Genomic DNA, 7,500 nt, shown 5'->3' with positions numbered 1-7,500 from the left:
ATTTAGAGCAGTGTTCTGTGATTAAAATGCTGATGAAATGGTATACAGGTTTAAGTTTTCTAAACAAAATATCTTTTTTTTTTTTGTGTGTGTGTTATTATTATTTATTGTCAGGAGTAAGGAGTGAATTAATAGTTCAACTGATGTGAAAAAAAATATTGATACTCGATTGTTTACCCTCTTTAGCTCTGTCTTTATTTGGTTGAATATTGCTTTATACTCCAGCTCTTTTTCATCATCTTTTCTTGTTTTTGTTGTTGTCGTCTAGGATCCTATTTATGTTAACCCACTCACGACGGGGGCATTCCAGCCTTGCATGTTACAATGCCGGGGCTCTCAAATGGATAGGCCTAAATCAGTTAAATAAACGACGCTGTATGACGTCACCCACCGAACGGGCCTTGAATGCACGGTACCTGTAGTGTACCACCCGTCCAGAGAAGGTTAATCATGGATAATATATGTTGCCTTTCAATTTAAATGTTATTGTTTTGAAGGCCTTTGTTGCATTTTCATTCTCCTAATTTTATTGGCACAAGAGAAAATCTTGTTCATTGGCAATGTATCCTCTGACTTGATATAAATTTTTTAGTAGATGTAGCAAAAGTATTTATATCCTTTATCATGAATAAAGAATTTATGATAAAGGCATCAATCCAGCCATATGCCTTCAGAGCAGCATTTGATTCAGTGCATTGCAAATCATTCTAGGAAATCCTAAGACATAGAGTAATCCAACAAAGATTACTGGGCAAATAGCAATCTTCTATAATGGAACTGAAAGTGCTGTAAAGTGTGGAGGGGGTATATCTGCATTCTTCACTATTTATACAGGGGGAGGCAGCATTTGATAAAGCTGTCATCCAAGGTCAATGCAGTGTAACTAAAGGTGATATTAAGGTTAGAGATCTTGAATTTGCCATTGATGGTGCTATTCAGTGCTGAGTATCTAGAGACCCTGGAAGCAGTACTTGATGCATTTACCTTTGAGGCAAACTCCTTGAATTTAGCAGTCTGCTAGACCAAAACCAAGACCCAGGACTTTGGGATTGATATAAGCCTGTAGTGAGGACATCAAAATCACCCAGAGCTTTACATATCTTTGTTTTGTTGTTCATAATTCTGGACTGTCAGACCAAGAAGTCAACAGAAAATCTGGCCTGTTGGCAGGATTCATGAACTCTGTTGATAGGAGTACCTGGAGATCCTGGAACATGTGGAAAAAGGACCAAACTACATGTCATCAACCTTCTGATATTGCTAGTAAAACCTGAATTCTATCCTGTGCCTTAAATTTACATCTTATTGGCTTTTGCAACAGCATTGGATCATGAGATGTAAGTAGCAGGACATGCATACAATCGATTGCTACACAGTAAGACTAGCATAGGATTTGTTACTTGCTCAATCCAAGAATACCAACTCACACTATACAGATACTTGGCTTTGCTCCCTAAGGATGACCCTGCTTATCAGGTTGGCTCTTCCAAAGACAGTCCTTGGTGAAGGAAGCCTATGGGATGACTGAAAGTTGTTGCTTGGGCAAGTTGATCAAAGTTGAGAAGGGTAGTGCCTAGTCGCTTCCCATGGTGGACCTTGTGGCTAGAAGCAAATAGTGGTTGCAGCACTGTGCCTATCTTCATGTTAGCCCACATGGATCAATTCTTATACAGAAAACAAATTTAGATATTCCATACACAAGGAAGGTATAATGAAAAAACTTTTGGAGGGGGGATACTCCCTGTATTGGAATTGGCTGTTTTCAGTCAAAAATTGTGTTATCTGGGCCTCATCCCCGCTCTGCCTACAGGGCTATTTAGGCTCTAAATGGTCAAAACACCGGGATATTTCAAACACATAAGCCTAACGTCTCAGGAATCTCGCCTGTACTGGCCGTGGCCAAGCACTATACGCTCAATCACCCAGCGCATCAGCCAAGAGGATAACCATGACAAAATATCTCATCCCTGTAGATTGACCCTGCCACCACTTGACGTGATACCTTGTCACCTGTCATTAACCCATTTGTGCCGGCTGACTTGCTATCACGTTCAGTGGTTTTTCGGTCTGACGCTGGCGACAAGATATGTAGTCAAGGCCGGCACGCTGGGTGATAGGGCTTACAGTGCTCGCTCGCGGCTAGTGTGCCCGAGAATCCCGAGGTGTTAGGCTTATGCATTCGAATACCCCAGCATTTCAACCATTTAGAGCTGAAATAGCCCTGTCGATAATGGGTTAACGGGTTAACATAATGGAAAGGGGTGGGTTGTTACAGTATAAACCAGTTACATAGGACAAATATTATATTACATTAACAATGAAGCTAACAGAACTATATTTGGGCATGTAGATATCAAAATATTTTTCAGTAATATAGCTTTTGTATATACCCAATCCCTCAATGTTTATATATTTGTCTGCAAAGATTATAAGGTTAATCAGTCTAAACGAAACAAGATATTGTATACAAAAGTGACATACTCTGTTTTAAGGTTTTATTTGATTAGTAAATATTTAAAGTTTAGGCTAGAGTTATTGTATTGTTAACCCATTCACGTCTGGGTTGCCTGCTTGCTCTACCCGAGCGCGCAGCTTCCCCTCATAGCTCGTCCCGGGCATCTGACGCGAAAACCACAATACGTGCTATCACGTCAACCGGCTCCAATGGGTCAAACATGTCCAGAATAGGGAGCACTTCTACATCTGTTGGTTCCAACTTTTTTCTGAATAAATGAGATGGTATTTTTCTGGGGCAGGTTTTGGGCTGTAATACCTGGAACATATTCCAGTGAGAGTTGTGAAGCCAGTGGTGGTTAGTTCAAAGCTTAACTCAAACTTTAAAGATAAGTGAATATGAATTTTAAAAATGAAAGATTAGTTTTAGTTTCACTTTTTATTATTTGTTTTCATGATATTGTACATTTATGTGGCTGTTGAGCATTCCTTTTGCTGGAACTCTTTTAGGTGGTCATTCCTCTGTCAATGGTAGATCATTTCAGTGTTTTGATGGGGTTGATTAACTAGTAGTGATAATTATGATTCCTTTTATAATATTGAAAATAGGAAAAGTGAATAGCATGAAATTTCATAGTGTTAGAAAGAATGAAAATTACATAGCAGTAGACATTCTCTAAATTTAAAAGTTTTTAGGTGAGTCAGTCAGCTGTTTAGTAACTCCACAAGTCTGAAAACGAAGTGAAAAGCTTCTGAATTTCTTAATTTTCAAAATGATCAATATCAGAGATGTTACTGGTTTTTACTTAGATATTAAATTAAATGATTTACTCATGTATTTATGAGGGTATTTATTGATTTGTAATGTACAGAGAGAAGGAAGTCTGCACCAGTCTATATTATTTTCTTGATTAAGGACAGTTCTTTTCATCTTGCAGGAGGGAACTTGTGGATGGATACAGCTTCTTTTAGTTTAGAGACCTGCATTGAAAGGGTGATTATGTTGACCTTTTTTTTTTCTTTTGTTATTTCTAGTTCTCTCTATAGATATATATATATATATACTTTTTCTCCCCCAATCATTGTTTTGGCTCCACTTAGTCTTGTCCTCCAGTTGAAGATGTTAATCTGAAGATTAAGATTCCATTGTCTGTTCTGTGACTCACCTTTGTTTACCTTCCTAACCCATTTTCATTAATGTCTGGTTCTCAGTATCTTACATTCTTATAGTAACTTGGTTTTCAACAATGTAGAAAGTAGGAATATGAGGGATAGTAACACATTTTGGGGTTGTATGCGGTTCTGTATCCAAATGTAAATATTGAAAATGTACCTATTGATTTGCATGATTACCCTCAGTTGAGAAACATGATTTTATTCTTTGTTTTAAAGAATATTTTTATGGTCTAACCTTTTCTCTAATTACCAATATAATTATCATAACCTAAGGGGCTGAAATCTCTAATTTTGTAAGATATAAGATAAGTGAAGCTGTACCCTGGTATTCTAGGTTTCACCTGTAATGTTAAGATGAGATCTTAGAGATTATTTAGATTAAAGCCAATGAGTAGAAAGACTTCAAATCAGCACCAGGAAATGGAAAGGCATGAAGCTGAAAGTGAAATTTCAACTGACCACTGAGATGCTTCTTTGCCTTTTCTTTCTTTCTTTGTCTTTTTTTTTCATAGCTTTATCCAAGAAGAAAAGACAGGTTTTGTGTGTATGTGTGTGTATATGTGTGTGTGTGTGTGTGTGTGTGTGTGTGTGTGTGTGTGTGTGTGTGTGTGTGTGTGTGTGTGTGTGTGTGTGTGTGTGTGTGTGTGTGTGTGTGTTTTCTCTGTGTCCTTGTGTGAATGTTAGGATCCATGTATTTTCACACACTACCATTTTATTTCTAATAAAAAAAATGAACATGGAAAATGCTGTGCACTTTCAACAGCTGTGCATTGGACTACCATGAACCCTTTCAAATGATGCCTGTAAATGTCCAGATTGATTTACAGGCCTATATTTTTTCACATTCATAACACTACTTGTCTTGCAGTATTTTCCATCTTCATCATTTGTATTGCACAGGGATGGGTCAAATACAAGTGCCCAAATACAAATACAGCCACAGAGACACTAATTTCTGAAATTATGACCAATTGCAAATGCAGATACAAATAATCCTTCTTTATCTTCAAGCAAATGCAAATACAAATAGAATACTAATACAATTGGGAACTTTTTTCAAGCATTTTCATCCTAATTATATATTTATACATAAAGAAAGGAAAAAAAAGGTAGATTGGGAGACCTGTCACATGATCAGAGGCTAAGTATTGAATACATGTAAAGACCTACAATTTTGGGAGTTACCAAAGTGGATTTCACATTAACCCTATGACGACGGTGCGTCACACTCGTGTGACACAGCCAAACTCCCAATGCCGGGGCGTCATGCCAGTGTGACGATTTCAATGCAATATTGCAATCGCCCGGCATAGGGGTCTTCGCATAGCGAGTGCCCCGTCGGGAAAGGGTTAAGAAGAAATACATTTATCAGAAAGATTAAGTTTGAAAAAATAGTTCTTTTAGATAACAAAAGGAACTACATTAATTCTCAGAATGATAATAAGAATATTAGTTACCACTTATTGACATTATATGCTCTTACACATAGGTTAAGAAAACAAATAAATAGTTTTTAATGTTTAATAGTTGAAGTGAATGTTTTGAGATAATTATTAAAAAAAAAAAAAAAAAAAATGCAGTTATTTAAAATATATATTTTAAGTCACTGCCCATATCATTATATAGAGATAAATATATAAAATTTTACAGGTATAAGCACTCTTGTGTAATTGCAAAAAACATACACTTAAATCCAAATGTTTTAGTTAGAATGAGCCTATACAGTGGCCCATGTGCCAAGTGGTTCTCTTATGATCAAGCATTTAAGTTTTTGATGTTACATTATGAAAAAAATATATAATGATAAGTAAATAAGTCATGAAATAAAGCTAATATTGTTAAACTTTAGCTGAGGAAGTGAATCATAACTTACTGATACCACTTGATAGACCTGTGTTTTTCACTAAGTGAATCATCAGGATTACATAAATCAGGCCAAGACATCAGGCAGAAGTAGTGGGGACTTCTAACCATTTTAGAAATTATTTTTTATGTTTGGTGGCTTTTTCCATTAATAAGTTGAATGACTTCAATGTATTAGACCATATTTGAAGTAAATACACAAAATACAAGAGTCAAATACAAATGAAAATATACACAAATTAAATTCTCAGTTACAAATGAAATAAAAAGCGTTTCTCCTACAATATAGCCACACTTCTAAATACAACTAATACAGGCAGTTTGCGGGTTAAAGATACCACAATTAAGTGGTAAACAATGGTAAAAAATATTTTGGTACATGGTTCATGCACATGTACTTGTGCTAGCTTTTTTTATCATTGTATGTGGGAATTGTATGCAATATGTTGTACAAGTGAAGTTCAGTGAGTTTAGTGAAATATATTGCTTATTGCAATACCTATCCACACTAAAGACAGTGTGTGTTTTCTGTAAGGAACAGGGATTACCACTTGGTTAGAAGTATATGGCACTCAAACTACTAACACATACATTCTTCCTCTAAGTAAATGTAGTAGTGAGAACTAAAGCCTTCAGTGTAGTTCTTAACCTATTCACGCCGGGGCTATTCCAGCTCTGAATGGTCAGAATGCCGGGGTTTTTAACACATAAGCCTAATGCCTCGGGATTCTCGGGCGCACTAGCTGTGAGCCTGGGGCCGGATTCACTAACGCACTTACCATGATAAATACGCTGGTAACTACAATTATGATGGTAAAAAGACCGCATCGGTATTCATGAACAACTTACCATGATAGAATACAATGCTAAATTTACCAGTGGTTGGAGCACTGGTATGTCCACTGGCAACTACAGCGATGACTCCCTCATCTCGCTTTATCTCAGCAAAAAATCAACATTTAAGGCGACACTTTAGTTTGCATGTACACTTATTATGATCAGAGTGATGGCAACTGTTCATTTTCATATGAATATGACAAAAATCAATAAAATTCACAGGAAATAAGCGAGAATAATGTTCATGCAGCTTCGTCATAGGCCTACAATAACTGAAAATAATACATGGAATTAATAATTTGACAAATTCAAACATTTTGTTTTAATAACATTCAGCTGAAAAACAGTAAACATATAAATGTATAAATTATTTTTGTGTTTGCATTAATTTAGATACAATTATTCATAATCTTAGGGTTTGATTGGCATTTCTTTTTGGAAAACGTTGATACAAATAACACCATCATTGCGTGGAGCCATTGTTTCTTTTCTTTCGACTGCAATCTAAAAAAAAAAAGAAAAAAATGTTTTTGAAAACCATTACGTTATATATGATCCATAAGATCATGCAATAGAATATGCTTTCTAGGAAATTAATTTATATAGAAATAATTTAACACAGAAGAAATCTTTATCATTTCTTGAAACAGAAAAGTCTCGCTGTTGGATCAGGTTTTGTTTACATGTTACGGGATTGGTCAAAGGAGCCTAAAAAATTATGTAAGGCGCTCGCTGATTGGCGGAATCGATTTACCAGAGTTACCATCAAATTACGGTGATAAAGTCTATTTACCCTTACCAGGCGACTTATCATCACTTGATGAATCCCACTTTGCCATGACTGGTAAACGCTCTGGTAGTTGACAGCTGGTAAATGCCTTACCATCGTATGTTAGTGAATCCAGCCCCTGGGCTGTCCACTCACTCACCCTGAGCGCCGGCCTTATCCAGATATCTCGTTGCCAGCATTTGACCCAAAAACCACAAAACATGTCAGCACATTAGCCAGCGTGAATGGGTTAAATGAACAGTTTTTTTTGTTTTTTTTCCCTCTTCATTCAGAAGGCTTCGGTTTTAACCCTTTCAAGATGGGCCTCATCTTAAGATGTTCAGACTGGGCTGGGCATACATCTTAAGAGGGTATTTTCTATTATTTTTTAGACTAGTGGT

The 7,500-nt window shown here is 36.3% G+C and overlaps 1 protein-coding gene across 1 annotated transcript in view; it reads left to right on the top strand.

Moving 5' to 3' along the window:
* Nucleotides 1–7,500, top strand: part of LOC122263765 (hypoxia-inducible factor 1-alpha inhibitor) — a 14,163-nt gene that overhangs the window by 2,197 nt on the left and 4,466 nt on the right. The gene's annotated exons all lie outside the window — the stretch shown is intronic.

Source organism: Penaeus japonicus, unplaced genomic scaffold, assembly GCF_977035675.1.
Source record: "Penaeus japonicus unplaced genomic scaffold, GWHDUDI00000001_assembly GWHDUDI00000027, whole genome shotgun sequence".
Taxonomy (NCBI): domain Eukaryota; kingdom Metazoa; phylum Arthropoda; class Malacostraca; order Decapoda; family Penaeidae; genus Penaeus; species Penaeus japonicus.
Note: the sequence above shows the minus strand (reverse complement) of the source record. Positions and strands in the feature narration are given on the sequence as shown.